At 35.6% G+C, this 16,444-nt stretch overlaps 1 protein-coding gene across 1 annotated transcript in view; it reads right to left on the bottom strand.

The window, feature by feature from the left end:
- LOC113227525 (bromodomain adjacent to zinc finger domain protein 2B-like) overlaps nt 1-14,956 on the bottom strand; it is a 158,254-nt gene extending 143,298 nt beyond the window's left edge. The window contains exon 1 of the mRNA XM_026460463.1: nt 14,756-14,956. The gene's annotated coding sequence lies outside the window, so the exon portion shown is untranslated. The remainder of the gene's footprint in view (nt 1-14,755) is intronic.
- Between the last annotated feature and the right edge of the window lie 1,488 nt (nt 14,957-16,444).

Raw genomic sequence — 16,444 nt, 5'->3', positions numbered from 1 at the left:
AACAGGCAGGCGATTGACCTGTAGAAGTGGTTATCGCCGGCAATAAACATTTGCAACACTAACGGAGTATTCCTAAGCTCGCAAATGCAACAACGGCTGTGGGACATAAGACCTTACATATGGTACCTTCTAAAATCCATCGAAGTCATTCGAGTTGTACAAAAACAAGTAAATATAATTTTATGAATTAAGAAACTCTTTAGTCTTGCAAAACGCCAGTTTGAATATTAAACATACGTCTTAACACGTAAGGTAAACTTCTAGTTGATTGAAATAAATAAGGTTACGATTTTTTGTTACCGACATGTGGCGTGTTGTCAAGAAAAATGTTGGATAATGCACATGTACAATTGTAGAATAGAATGTCATTGTGCAACCTTAACCTAATATTAACAGTACACCAAAAGCATTAAGGTAAAATTTTACTTGCTCCGATATGTGAGAAAAGTATAGCGTCAAATAATACATTAGAATGAAATAGGTCAACAACGCAATCGTCAAATTCCGTTTAAACATGAATAGCTACGTTAATTTGGACTTACGAAATTGATACTGTACGGCTATGTATCCATGTTTACGCTGGTTCTCCCATCACCTAAGGTTTTATTTATTTGTATGTACAAAAGTATAGACTTCGCATAGTTTGTGGTATCCACCACGAACAAGACCGAGACTTGCCATCTACGGTCTGCGATTTTAACGACTCGTGTCCCCATATCGTGTCAACCTCTTCTTGGTCACAATTCGGCCGTCGCTTTACTCCATCTGTTAACATCACGCCTCGCAATATATTTATCATACAAGCGTACAAAAATAACACCTCTTACTGTAAACCGGTGTCTAGAATGCGTCGTTAATAACAGGCTCGCGATCACGAACCAAGATCTTGATATATTCAACCGAAACTTCGGTAATTTTAAAAGCATGTCATCAGAGTTTCTATTCGCCTAATTAAATCCATAACTCAGTGTCAAATAAACGTCATCTAGCACTTAAAATCTTACATAATAATGTTTCACATGCATATACTGCGAATACTACGGCTATCAATGTTTTCGAGTTCTACATCGGTTGTTAATTTTGTGGGTTTTGTATATACTTAGCTGTGAACTTGTTAATTCTTTGAGCAATGTTGGTGATAGAGAGTGATTGCCCAGTTCGGAGAATGCTAGCTTTTTTATGATATCAACTGACGGAACAAGTCGCCGGTGACAAGTGCCACACGCCTTCTCTGTTGCTTTAAATCGCAAAGACCTGAGAGGCACTGCTACAGCGCATGTCACTCTGAGACATAAAAATGACAAGTCACATGTGCCTGTAGAGTCACCAGCAGACAAGTACTCTTCAGTACTTGGACGAACTTTTTCACAAGGAACTGTATTGTGTTTTCATTATTCATACTAAAATCAATAATAATCTAGATGAGAGAATGTCTGCTCCAGACAGAAGCTTTGAGTTCCATTCTGGGCGCAGCCTGCTTTAGCTTTAGATGGTTTAGTCTATGAATGGTAAAATGTAAGCATCATTATGAAACCAGCATGTTAAAGGTCCACTTCAAAGATGTGAAGTCTCCAAGCTGTATAGGGCCAACGTGTTAAGATTATGACTTGAAATTCTCTTTTTTGAGATCTTTAGTTTTGTAGAGTTGTTGTTAGAGTTTTGTAGAGTTTGCATGCAAAGGCACGTATTATCATGTCAGTGTAGTTCCGAAATCTACTCGTATCTGTGAATCATTGCTGTCGCTAGCAACAATCACTAGCAGTTCAGGTTTTTCTCATAAGTTTCACCGTTAGTGGCTAGAATTGAGATGATTTTCAAGAACTGCAATTTTGAGACTAAATTACAGAACTTAAATCACATTTAAATAATAATCATTAAACAAAAAAAATGTCCAATATCCAATCGATAGCCGGTGGCCGGAGAGACCTTGTCCCCGTTAGAGAGGCCACTGTACGCCTTTGTGGGAAGTTGAAGTCGTATTTTATGTAACTCATCAAATGACCTGGCGCTGTCTTGGCTACGATTTGATTCGTGGCTCAATTTGCACTTTAGATGTTCCGGGTTTGATTACCCGGAGAAACAAATTGAATGAGATCTTTTTAACTGATTTGTGACTTTGTTATATGGCAGTGTGGGCAAAGAGTTTCATTAATCGTTCGTTTTGATGCTGAGAAAAAAGACTGGATTACCACCGTACACATTTTGTTTTTCTCGGCTTTTCGCGATTGAGACAACGATAATGGTGGGCAAAAGAGTCTCCCTGTTTGATAGATTTCAGTTTAACGACACATATATAGCTCATGTCGTATTTCAATTTGACCAACTTAAAGACGAAACAATTCATATTTCCATTCATTTGCACGTTTGTTATAATGTGAGTTTCTCACGCGTTGCTTGCATTCGATTAAGCAGCCATGTTTATGTGTGTCTGCTTTCTGTTGTTACCAATCAATGAGCGTTTTTGGTCGATTTTTTATTGGAAAATTTTGTTTAGATGTCCGCTCTTCGAAGACAGGTCTTTTTCTGTTCGTTGTTTAAGAAAAGATCCCGGAACACCGAAAATTTCAACCCTTAACATCTTACCTCGAAAATCTGAGATGTCAGCTCTAGGACATTTAGTACATCAGTCGATAAAGTGAAGATTGCTATAATAGCTACCTCAGATAGGAGACGGCGTAGGAAAAAGAATCAATGCTAAAAATACTAGCAATATACTCGTATCACAGAGAAGTCGATGAATCTGTAGTCTGTGCTGATTCCAGTAATCATGGGCTATTGACCTCAAATCTATAGATAATCTTATCTAGTCAAGTTTCGCGATTTTAATAAACACAAGATTGCAAAATAAACCACAAATTCGACAGAGTTATAGTTGGTATTTTAGGAATACCAAGTTTCGATTATGGGTATTTACGTAATAAATTCCGCAATAAAATGTTTTTGCATCTATGTCCGAAGTTATTGAGTAGAAGCACAATGTTTTGGATAAATCCCAGGTTAGCGTAGAAACTTATTGTAAAGAACTATAATCAATTTTGCTACAATTATAAATACAGAGTAAAATTCGTTCAATCCGGCTAGGCGAACCAGAGCCTGTGCCATACAGTGGCTGAGGCTCTCCCAACTGAGCCCTGAAGGAATTTTTCTTTGTGTTCGATCTTTGTATTAATTATTATTTCACAAAAATAACTGAATATCATGGAGTTAGAACACAATGATAGTGAATAAACTTAGTATTACAACTATCATCAAGTTACGTAAGTAGTTTTGAGATTCAAAATGGCTGTTGAACTTGAGTAAAATGTAATTTTGCTAAGCAGTTAATATATTCGGCAGTTCTCGGAAGCCAGAGCGTAAAAGCCAATTATTATTATCGTATCGATGGAATACATTTGCCATCCATGGTAAAAGTAGTGGCGTAGCGGCAAAATCTGCCTCCCGGAGTCAACCTTAAGTTTGCTGCCCCCTCTATTTTCACGATTATAAAAGTAGTTCGTTTGGGCAGGCTCGGCTCGATTGTGTTTTTATGATTTGTGTTCGCCTGCCGTCGCCACTTTTGTGTTGTTCAGAATATCGTTTTCTGAAATGTGGAATTTATTTTCTAATATTGTGTAAAACAAATAATTTTGACGGGTCGGAGGTCGGACGCGCTCGCTAGCCCCCATACCCCACGCTACGCCACTGGGTAAAAGGGTTATCCAATTGGTGTAAAGAACTCGCCAATTGTTGGCCAGGGTGCGCCAGATGTACAGTAAAGGAATAGTACGTCGTGCGGGGAACTTTCGTGCATCAAAGCCAAATTATTACGTTACAACGAAACTACAATTTTAATATTTATTTTATTAAATATCATGACAAATTCGTAGATCTGCTGTCTCGATCCCTAGCCCAGTTGGTACCCACGTGGGTTTTAAGTCTGCGGGACGTTTTCCTCTTTCAATCCCTTCAGAAATGTTTTGGGACATGCTAGACGAAGATCCATGGCATCTTAGGATACACAATCTGCACCGAGACATGCTAGAAAAACTAAACGACATGTGCATACCGGAACTGGACACTCCTGGTCCACAAAATACGAAGTATCGCCAGTACAGCCCAATGGTTTACAATAATTCCCCGATATTTATCGTGAAATGTGCAGAATACTTGGTAGATCCATTGTTGACGATCTTCAGTACCTCACTGGCCACTGGCATATTCCCGTCAGCGTGGAAGACAGCCAAAATCGTACCCGTAAGTCCGGCAATGAGAATCTGGTAAGTAACTATAGGCCTATCTCCATTCTATCCCGTTTAGCCAAATTATTAGAATACGTTGTTTGTCCATGTATAACACGTCATACTAAGCTGTTTTTGAGCAATTTTCAGCATGGTTTTGTATAACTACAACCACCAATTTAGTAGATTTTTCTGAAAGTTTATTCGTATATATATATGGACTTCAGTAAGGCGTTTGATTGTGTTCCACACTATGCAACACACTCCTTGAGTTTAGAACGAATACAAAAAACATTTATTTGGCACTTAATGTATTCCTGTGCTATTTCCAAGAAGAAACTCTCATCATACCAGCAGCGTTTATCGCATTTCAGTATTATGTCATTGGATAATCGAAGAACTCTCTTGGATATGTTATTTGGATAAAAAATGTTTCATCACGAGGTGAATTGGCCTCAATTGCTTCAAAAATTCAAATTGCGTTTTCCCGTAAGGTTTCCTCGTAACAAAATTACTCCATTTAGTGTTCCATTTCGCAAAATCGATTCTGGTCCAAATTCGCCAGTTGCAAGGTGTATAGGACGGTAAATAATTACAGTGACATTATTGATATTCCCCATGAGTTTCCTCTCAGCACTCGTGTAAAACATTTTATTTATTAAGTTCAGTCAAATAATTAAATCGTAAAAGCATCAATTTCTATTCATATTTTTATTTCTCAAAGTGTAAGTGTTAATTTTATTTTAAATTTTAGTTGAACATGTTTTAGTCCATATTGTGTTTACCTCTAAGTGTTTCTGGCAATTACATCGCTTGTAAGGGTATGATAAGATATAATAAGTAATATTGTACACAGATGTTGGTAAAGCTAATAGATAAATAAAATAATAGAATTGGTGAAATAGATTAAGACAGGGATATACATGCAAATGTATAAAATTTACGTATATGTAGCACTTTTCTGGGAGCTGTAAATTAGCGACATAAAATAACACCTATTAAGACATTGCATTAAGTACACATCCATTTGCACAAGATGAAAAGGAGCACAATATAAAGTGTCAATGACTCATTTTTAGTAAAAATTGACGTTTACGCCCTTTATTCTCAGAATATCGATATTGTATCAGATATCTGATAGTTTAGATAATGCCGAACATCCCTATTCAAGCCGTTTATGTCGACAACAGATATCACTGGCATGACTCAGCAGACTTCCACCCGACTAAATCACATGCAACATCATATATCATTTGACTGTTTAGTTAAGATGGACATTCTTAAACGGTCGGGTAGCCTGAACAGTTGGGCTCTCACAAAACGATGTGAAAAAAAGATGGGCGATGGGCGCAACGTGACAAATTCGAGATGAGTTTTGTGTTGCCAGATTAAAGATTTTAGTTGGGTGTAGTAGATTGACGTTGAGTATAAACTCACAAGAGACAGTTGTCGTTAGCGACCGCGTGAAATATTTGATTACTTTGTTTGGAAAATTGTAGAGCATCTCTAGCGGTCAAAAGAAGAACATTTTGTACGGAAATGTGTATTTTGGTAGAAGAAAAGAACAAGCTGAGAGTGGCGAGGAATTATTTACATGTGCAAGCTCATCGAATTCATCGTCACTTTCCATCAGGTGATATGGAAGTCAAATGCACACTTTTTATTTTGGTGGCACTTCACATGGCTGTTTGTATTCGCTATTGGGTATTTGTTGCACTTGGAAAAATATTTCACGAATTGACAAACATGCGGACATGACACTGACAAATATGACACATGGAGCCAAATAAGGAGTTAAAATAATAAATGTGACCATGATGTCAACGGTTTACTTGCGTATTTGCTTATTTGGCTACTTTGATTTGTGTCGAGAAACTGACCGGCGCGCCGTAACGCGTATTTGGTGTGTACTATATTTGTCGAATAGGCAAATACTTTGTCACACATGCTATCTCTACACATGGTGATGTTTACCAAATACATCAAAAAATATATACTGTCTGTATGTATAGCATACTCAATAAAAAACTTTTTTGAACCAACCAACGTTTCGGGCCGTTTACAGGTCCCGTAATCGGGGTTGACCGAGATGGTATAAGTCGATATTATTTATTATAACAGTTTTGCTCTTTGTAAAATAATAATATTCGGTTGCGGTAAATTCGGGCTAGCCCAATTTTTTTTAATTGCGCCAGACTAAACCAATTTAGGTTTTTTTTTGTTGGTACGTAGATGTAGTGTTTAGTGCCTTCTTAAAGTTCTTGTCAATGAAAGTATGAGGTTCACGATTTGTATTCACACTTAGTATCATTTCTCAATCATTTAGTTAAAAAACCAGGTTGTTTTCATTGTCTGGTATATTACTTATGGCAATTTATTCTAATACACTAAAACATATATATTTATCTCTAAACAGATTTAACAAAAACAATTTCACTTCACCAAAGCATAAAACATTGTATGCGTAATCGTTAGATATTTATGTAGTGTATCGCTAGCAACACAGAATGCATCTGTGTGCGTGCGTTGAAAAGAGTGCGTGTAATAAAAGACGGTAATTCTTGTAACATACTTACGTATACTTGCGATGCGGGCGGCCATTACAGAGATAACCTCCACTATTCAAATGTTGTAAAAACAACAAAGAATTCCATTTGAGTCAAGAAGCTTTTTCTTATAGATTTTTTTTTAATCTAATTTAAAACAACAAAAATAACAGTCTATTCCGGTCAGTAATATTATTTTATAGCTCGAGTAATGTCAAAAAATTTAAATATAGAACAGCAAAGGGTACCACCATTCGTGATCTTTAAATTAGTTTTTTTTTCATCCTTCATGAATTTTTTAGCATAATTTAATGTTCAGTGCTTTGGTATAAATAGATTAGATTGGATTTGAACTAGAACAAATTTAAGATTAAATTTCTTACAGTACATATTTTCTTCAGTGATCTTAATCATAAGGTTTTGTTAGAGTATTTTAGAACTAAGATAATCATCACCAGAGAGCATCGAAAGTATTTGCTTTCTGATTGGGTATTATTTATATTTTTCTGCTTATCCCTGTGGACCATTATACTGGCAATCTTCATTTACATTCGTTAGCTGTAATTTTATGATTTACCTTCAAACGAACTGTCAGAGATCATTTAACAGTGGTGTAATACTTGAACGGTTGGTCACATCACAACACAATCACAAGGCACAAGGCGCGGCTTGCAATTATTATAAGCTGTGTGTCGTCTCTGTCCGCCATTGTGGATTCGCTTAGTTTAAAGAACGAAACGAACAGTTCCGATTTTGATGGATTACATTCGGAATCCGACGAATGAGAACGTGTTTTGAAAAAGGAATAATTTTGGCGTTTGAAAATGGAGTATAGTGATGTGGCTTTATAAACGTGTATTTGTGATATGATGAGTAATTTAACAATCGATATTCCAGTAATAGTTATTTTAGTATAGATAAGTAATTTTTTATTGACCGTCTGACGATAATAATTATGATTAATTGTGTGTACCTAATGTTTATCTTTAATATACGTTACGTATGACAAGTTAGTAAATATTTATATCTTCTGATAAAAATTTGATGTCTATAGTCTGTCTTTTTTGAAGATGGAGTAAAATTCATTGCGTAAAGGTGTTGCCCGCTCGATTGAATGTTGGTCATGCTTTTGCAATAAATAGCCGAACTTATTTCATTTGTCTCATCATCTTCCCATTATTTGTCCAACAGCTGGGCACAGGTTCATTAGAATTGTCAATTTTTGTAAGTTCATATATATACATAAACTGCATTTAGAACTATGTCTATTAAAAATGCAAAGATGATATATATCCTCATCATCATGTCAGCATCATGGAAGACATCCACTGCTGAACATAGGCCTCCCCCAAAGATTTCCTGACCAGCCGATCGGACGCGACATATATTCCCGGTCACATAATTCGCGGGCCACCTTACATTTTCAGTATGCCTTAGGCTTAAAAATATTTGATTGGTCAAAAACCATTAATACAATTTGGGAGCTGATACATCCACTAAACGTCATTTCCGTATGTTCTTTTTGAAAATTTAAAGTAAAACCAGGGAATACTTAACAATATTTTTCTGTTCAAAATTTAAAAAAATTAAAATGCAAGATGGCTCGAATTATGTGCCCGGGAGTGTATTTAAAAATGTTTTCATGTTAAATCAATAGATAATCAAATCCGCCTCGTCTTGTTAAAATGTATATGAATTTCAAAAATAGACTTCGATACAAGTAGGCCAACTGTCAAATTGAGAATGAAGAAGGCAATAACGCAATTAATACTTACCTAATAATTAGATCGTTGTAACATTCACAATTTGGACATTTTGGCTTCTTCTTCTTCTTATCGTATCGATGGCATACATTATAATGCTTGCCATCATGGTGAAAGGAGGATAAGGAAAGGACAGGAAGGAGGTGTAAGGACTCGCCGATGGTTGCCTAGAGTACGCCAGACGTACAGAATCACAAAGACGTACAGACAAAAGGAATTGTCCGTCATGCGGGGAGCCTCCTTTCGTACAACCCATACATTTTACATTCTTTCACAATCTATCGATAAAATTGTCGGCAACAAGTATATGACTATTTAAAATTTTATCAACACTGACTACCCTGCAAATGTCATTCTACTCCGTCTTCAAAAAAGACAGGCTATAAAATCAACTGTGCTTTCTTTACAAAAAAATATTTCTTTAGATTGGTAGGTATTAGCGCACAAAATACAATTTTTACTTAATGCTATTACTTCTTAGTTTATATCCGAGTCTTTGTTCTCAGCCATTTCGTAACTGCCTTTGCAGGTAAACTTTTTCCAATATCTTATTATATGGGGATTCGACTTCTATCAGGAACATATATTAATAAGTCTCAAGCCGTTGTCATTCTGATCTAGCACTTCATCAGTTCATGTTATCATCGATAGAATTTCATCACTAATCAATTTGAAATTTAGTTATAACCAATTGTCAAATTACATTTTTTGGCACATCTCTAATAATGAACCAAATTAGAACGCCAATATCATTGACTTACAAATAAATGGACGACGGGTCTAATACAAAAACCACGAAAAAAATGTCCCAAGTCAACCTATTCGAAATTTAAATTGTTATGTCATCGCAGTATCGCGCTGTCCGTAGAACAAATGAAGACTAAAGCGGAGTGTCGCGCTCTGTATACGATTTTAGCGCCTTACAAGTGCGGACACTTTTTAGCGCGGACCCGACGTCCATATAATTGTAAGTCAATGGCCAATATCTACAGTTTTCTAATATAATTTTCAGTTTGTAAATAAAAAGACAAACCCGTGAGTATGTACTACATTATTACAACACTACACACAGATAAGTTCACGTAACATGTGATTATTTTTAAATGACGTCATTGGGAATGAATAAGAGATAATGCCGCGACCTTTCCTTTTGTCATTTTAAAATGTCATTTGCTAATAAATAGTCATTTATCTTTGGTGGCTGTGACTGATTAAAAGGTTAGGTAAGAACTGGCAGCTTACAGTGTTCGAAAGACAAACAGCTGTCATGCGCTTTCTCTTGTAAAAAAAATGTGTCACGACCGGTGCAGCAAAAACAGTAGGCATTTACTGTTGTAGGCTTTATAAATGTTATTTCGTTCAGTTGAAACCTTTGCTGTAATGTGATAAGCAATTCCTGGGTGCAATTGTCTTTTCATTTCTGCCTTTAGTGTTGAGCTGTTTATTGTATATTTAGTTTTTTGCTTCGACATTTATGTTAGTTAACTTTTTGTGTTGTCTTAACTATTATGAGCTGTAGCAAGTCTGCTGGTCATCAGCAAAGGCTATTCGCTTTATTGTAGTTCAGTCATGGAAGCCATGAACCCATTTAACGTGTTCGTTTTATCGTTAATTTCTATTCCTTTTTGTCATCAATGAAACTTTGATTGTTATTAGTAGCAGCAGAGCTAAAGAGCTAAGTTCGTCAAGAGAAGTACATCCACCTTACCTATTTCTGACGCCAAGCAGTATGAGTATTACTGCGTTCCGGTTTTGAAGGGTAAGGGTGAAATTACAGGCATATGGAACTTGTCAACTTATATCTCAGAGTGACAGGCAGTGACCCTCAGATTTTTGAGATTTAAAATTTTTAGTGGTATGACAACTGTTATGGGCAGGCGTGTTGCTTACCACCAGGAGCACGACTTCTTCGTTCCGTCACTTGATATGATAAAACTAAAATCAATAAAAAATTTGCCTAAAACTACGAATTTAACCACTTTCTTTTCGCTTTATGTAAAAAAGTTTAGACGGCAAGCAAAGTCATACAAATAATATTTATTATAAAAAGAATGATTTTTCAGTTCATTCATTTATTTGTAGTGTCGTCATTAATAATGAAAATTTCAATATTATCGTTTCGCCTTTTCATAGTTTACATTATTTTCTCCATTCATATTCTGCTTCAATTCATTGCTTTGTTTCTTTTTGTTTCGATGATATAATCAGCGATCTTCGTCGGTTTCTTGGCCAATCTGATTATCATTTGTAATTATACGTTTTCAAGGATTTAAGTCTTAGAATAGTAACAGATAAGGATCGGGAGGTATAATGATTAACGAGCTGGTTCTACATTTTTCTGATTTTGCCTTTTGAATTTCACCTCAGATTGTGTTTATTGCCTTTATTTGAGTGCTAAAATCAAGAAAAAATACTGAAGTGTATGCTAAACAAGCTAGGGAGACAGAATCGGCTTGAACCAGACCGAACAAGCTTTGTTACACAATGTCTTTTTCGCACTTATTGTTTAGACACAAGGTTTTTCAAGTCGGCCTAATGCCATTTAGCATCGGTAAGTGCGGTGATTTTATTACGCTAAACCTCAAGTGAAATCCTATTGAAATATTGCCACGAGGTTTTGTTTCAATTCAGTTGGACATTGGTAAAAGAATAAAGATCCAGGAGAATCATTCGTTAGCCCAAAATAGAACTTTCTAATCGAAATTTGGTAAATATTTCTTTCTTCAAAATGCCACATGTAGCTTCAATATCTGAATATAGATTTTCATAATGTTATCTTTAACAAAGCAATTTTACCAAAGCATCTTTTTCGAACTACCAAATATAGTGATGCTAAGAGATGATGTAATTGACAATAAACAAATGAATGCCTAATTGTTAGACGTATGTCTCTTCAATGGAGTATCCGATGAAGTGCAATTATAGGTTCTCATTTTCAATAATCAACTATTTCTGAGGCAGAGGGCTCAGCTTACATTTTGATGCAGAACCAATTTTCAGAGAGTAATTTCTTTTTTATTTATGCGAAGGAGAAAGCAAACAATGGACAAGCCACTTGTTGAGAGGTGGTCATCGTCAGTACACGGACATTTGCAAGACCAGGAAGGTGCCTGTAACTTACGTTGCCTGCCTTTGACAACCTTGTTTACTCGCATTTGGACGAACCTAAGTCATGGCGTAAAGAGAACACTTCAGGAGGGAGTTTTTATTACACATTTGCACAATCGAGGAAATTTATAAACTTAATTTGGGCCTCAAGGTTGTCAGATCCTTAAAGCAGTGTTTTTTCAATTCGTTACTCTGGTAATCTTAGTATAGGCAACATTTTAGTTTAACATCAGGAACATTTTGTTTATGTAATTAGCTCAGTTCCAAGTTTGATGTCTGTGTAATTTTGTGCCAATCAAAAGTTTTTTTAGGTCACTGACGATATCTGACTAATCTACTCTAATATCCATCGTGTCTTTAGAAACAGTTTTGGTTAATTGAGAAAATATTTTTAGGCCATTTCACTCGAAAAGAGAGGCATAGCCAGATCGAAACGAAAATTATTTAGATCAGGTGGGGGAAAAACTTAACGCCGATTACTGCACCTGCAGGAGACGTGCTCTTAAATAAGATCACATGATAAATTGATACTTTAATGTCTCACGTGACCTCTTAATTGGGAGATAAATTTATTTTCTTCTTCCTGTTCTTCTAAGTATGCCACTTCTCTACGAAGGTTGGCAAACATCAAGGCTATTCTCATTTTTGAAGCTGCCGCACGAAAGAGGAGAGGGAACGTGTGCTACGGTGGAACCAGTCTGTCAGACTCTTCAACTACGAGGATTTTTCTGCCACGACTACGCTTTCCTTGTATTTCTTCCCTGCATTATTAGTTGAAGAATCCTGTATCTACATATTGCCCCACAGCGGACCAAACGCATGCTGAGTTTATAAAATATATTTATAACATAAATTTATTTGCATACCATTAAATGAAATAGTTGTACTAAATGTGATTCATATTAAAAAAAAGACAAAAAGTACTTGCGCATCAAATTTTTTAACCTTACATATTTCTGCCGCCAAGTAATCTGAGCGTTACTGCGTTCCGGTTTTGAAGGTTAAGGGCACTGATGAAATTACAAGCACATGGGACTTGACAGCTTATGTCTTAGGGTGACGGGCGCTGTGGCAGTGCGTCGCAGATTTTTGCTATCTAAAGCTCTGGGCGACACTACAACTGTTATGAACACTTGTTCGGACGAAGACTTGGTATCATAAAAATAATGTAGAAAATTTCATATAATCCGCGGGCTGAGGTGTGTAGTCCAAGAATCTGGCAACGTTTCTTTTTTGGATAACTAAGCTTGACTTCCTTTAGCTAGCTGCCAGCCTTCTGGCCATCGGAAGTCTGTAGTCAATTGTCTTTACGCATCATAAGTGTGACAGAACATTGTTAGGACTTATGATGACGCTTAGGGTGTACCGCAGGGACAATGGCGGAACAAACAACACCAATTTCAATCTTTTCAATGAAGAGCGATGCTCTCGTCGGAGTTGTGCCGGACGAAGTAGATAGTAGATGCTAGTCTCTCTTGAATCTTCACCTTCACTTTTATCTGTTTCAAATAAATAGCAATAGCATTGACTGTAAATAAAAACATCGCGTTCAAAATAAGGATGATTCAAATCATGTTGGAGACTTGTATCTGGACGACAACCTAAATCTTCATCTTATAGTGGATTCCTGGCTACCTGGATGCACCTTGCATTAATACAGTTTGGTGATAATGCAAGGTGCGTCGGTCAGTTTCTAACTGAGTTCTATTCAAAATTTAAATTCAGAATTTCAAGTTTTGAATATCGAAATCAAATAAAACCTTCCACTACATCACCACTAATTACCACTTCGAAAAAAAATCTACGTCTACTAAAAAACGTCTACGTCTACTAAAAATCTAATCTACGGTTGAATTGACCTCCTTTACCTAAACAAGGATAAAACGGTTCATGTTAACGTAAAGGAAAGAGACGACGGTAATTTTAACCGGAATGGCTAAGTTCAGACATTGAATTGTTAGGATCGCTACTTTCTAACGCGTTTACTTGTTGTTATACGTATATGTACTATAAGTACGCTGATATATGTCATTGACTTTGTAACAGTATTATATTTCACGTGTATGAGAAATACATCAATCGCGAAATAAATAACGTCGATTTATTTAGGCTTTTTTAATGCAAGTGTTATTTAGGTGTTTTAAGGGCTTTAAAATTGAATAAGGACACAACCACTTTCTTTTTTAATTTACTCAATTATACTATGTTGAATGTAGAAAAAGTAGAATAGATGTGAAGTGTTATAATATGTTTTAACAACATATTGTAACGTTTTAATTGTCTATGTAATGTAAATAACAATTACTGGCACTCACGATTGTTTTTCTTACATAAAATTACTGTTTTAATGGTTGTTGATATTTATATAAATTCCTACTCTAAAAACTCAAATACCATAGATAACATCATCTATTAAAAAATACTCGTTTATCTGGTGTATTTACGACATACAAATTAATGATGTAACGAATAAGACTATTTGACCCTGAGTTATGAGGAATAGGTAATCCGACATTATTAACTTTGCTTTCGGAATAAAACATAAGTTTCTACGTCATTTATAATGTTTCATTATTAGTATAATCTAGAAATTTAAAGAATAGAAATATTTTACATCACTATTGAAAGCGAATTAGTAAATATTTCTTTCATATAACATGTTTGTATTGCAAAATGGTGTTATTATACATATGTAAACATAATCGTAAGATAATATATTTGTTTATATTCTATGGTATTAGTAATAGGTACCTACTGTTACTTATGCCATGGTAACATCACTATGACTCGTTTGTCAGTCGATAAAAAAGTTCGCAAGACACTTTTGTAATAATAATAATTGAAAGTACTTTAAAGGATGAAATATCTTACAATTCTAATAAAAAACACATTAACTGAAATAAAATGGATGGTCTATAGAACCTATCGATTGTAACAGGACGATTAAGTAAGAGTACACGTTAAAACACCTTATTGAAAGAACTAGCAAATTGAAATTAAGAACGCTCGGCCCGCCACTAATATTGATTCGTTACAAAACAAAGATAAAACGCCTCACCCCGCGCCGGGCGAATCGATCAGCACAGAAATGATAATTGTCGCACACAAAGACTTTACTCACCTAGGACAGGAATGCACACATATAAAACAACAACACTACACTTTATGTCCACAATTGTACACTTTTATCAACACAAAACACTGATTTAGGTCATCAAAGCACAAATTAGAATAATATTTTAAGGTTTTTAAAGGTAATTAGTGGTTTATAATAGGATATTTGACACGGAGACGCGCGCGATTCGGCGACCGCTAGCAAGATGGCTCCGCGTATGCCGCGCGGTCGCCCCCCCGCCACCCCGCGTACGTGCAATGAAAGATAGGTAGCCTGTTTACAAGGCAGTGAAAGAACGCGGACCGGTCTCGCGATACATTTAATATGGGCATGAGTGGCTTTTGTTGTTATTGTGTGGGTTTGTGGGAAGTCAGTTTTTGTATTTAACGATGTTGTTGTTGGACTGTTTGAGGTGTAAAGGCCTTTTTTTTAAATACATTATCTATTTTAAATAAAGTGTTGTACAAAAATGCTTTTCTCCCGTTCCCTAATTTTCTATTATTATTATCATTAGTTTCTTTTGTTCATTCTAAAATGTATATATAATATAATAACAGAATACATTGTGTTTCTTTAGTACTTACTTTTCTAAGCGCATATTTTACTGTATATACTAGATCTTATTAGATCTTACTTATGTTATAAGATTGTATATTTATAATTTGTATTTTTTAATTTTTTTTAAAATTTGTAATGTAGTTTGTAATAAATAATAAGAATAAACAACTTCAAATTTAATCATATTCATGTAAGCATATTCACTATCAAATTAAATGCTCAGAAAAGTAGATTTACGACCTATCAAATTCCCAGACAAATCCATCCGACGAATCTCATGTGTATCAAACACTGTTCTTTCCCTTCACACCGCTTTGCCCGTGCTGAGATCTGCCCCCCGCAGCCTTCCTCTGCCTACCGACCTCTTATATACTGCTCTCTTTACAACAAAAAAAAACACCAATTTCCCAAATTCCCGATCCGCTCTCTCGCTCGCGGACCTAAGATGGCCGACGGGTTCCATTTTGATTGCAGATTACCGCGTCCCTCGCTCAAAACCTACACGGCGACAGAACAAATGCATGCTGCTCACATAATCAATGTATCATACATGTTTTTAGGCTATTTTTTCCCGTCCATTGCAACCGTAGCATTACTTTTCAATTACAATCTCTCTGAAATGTTCTAATAGGTAGTTTTCGATGTTAAATATGGAGAGTTAAGTCAGTATTTAGAGTTAAACGTTTATATTATCGATTTGAACGGCACGAAGCGGTCAGTAAGAAGTCCGAATGCTTGTTAAAATAGCGGCAATGGTTTTGTCTCTCTCTTTACCTACCTGAGCGACATTTCGTGTTATAGATTTGTTGAGCTATATAACTACAGTTTACTGTTTCTAAGCGTCTCTACGCATAGGAGGGGCATTTAGTTCACCTTTGATATAAACTCAGTTAGTTTTGCATGGAAATACGGTATTCTAATGGTTTATTTTTCGTGTTAAATGATTGTATTTGGTACATGTGTTAATCACATTTTCGGTAAAACTTCAGTTCGGTTAGTCCTTTAAAAGTTAGAATCAGTACTAACTATTAATAGTAGTTTTGTTTAAGAATTCATCATATGGTGCTATTTCATTTTCTGGTTTATATGTAGATACTACATTTATGTTTATATATTGAAGTGCTCATAGAAAATTAT

Source organism: Hyposmocoma kahamanoa, unplaced genomic scaffold (assembly GCF_003589595.1).
Source record: "Hyposmocoma kahamanoa isolate Upper Pololo Valley unplaced genomic scaffold, ASM358959v1 211, whole genome shotgun sequence".
Taxonomy (NCBI): Eukaryota; Metazoa; Arthropoda; class Insecta; order Lepidoptera; family Cosmopterigidae; genus Hyposmocoma; species Hyposmocoma kahamanoa.
The sequence above is the reverse complement of the archived record's forward strand: the minus strand, read 5'-3'. Positions and strand labels throughout refer to the sequence as shown.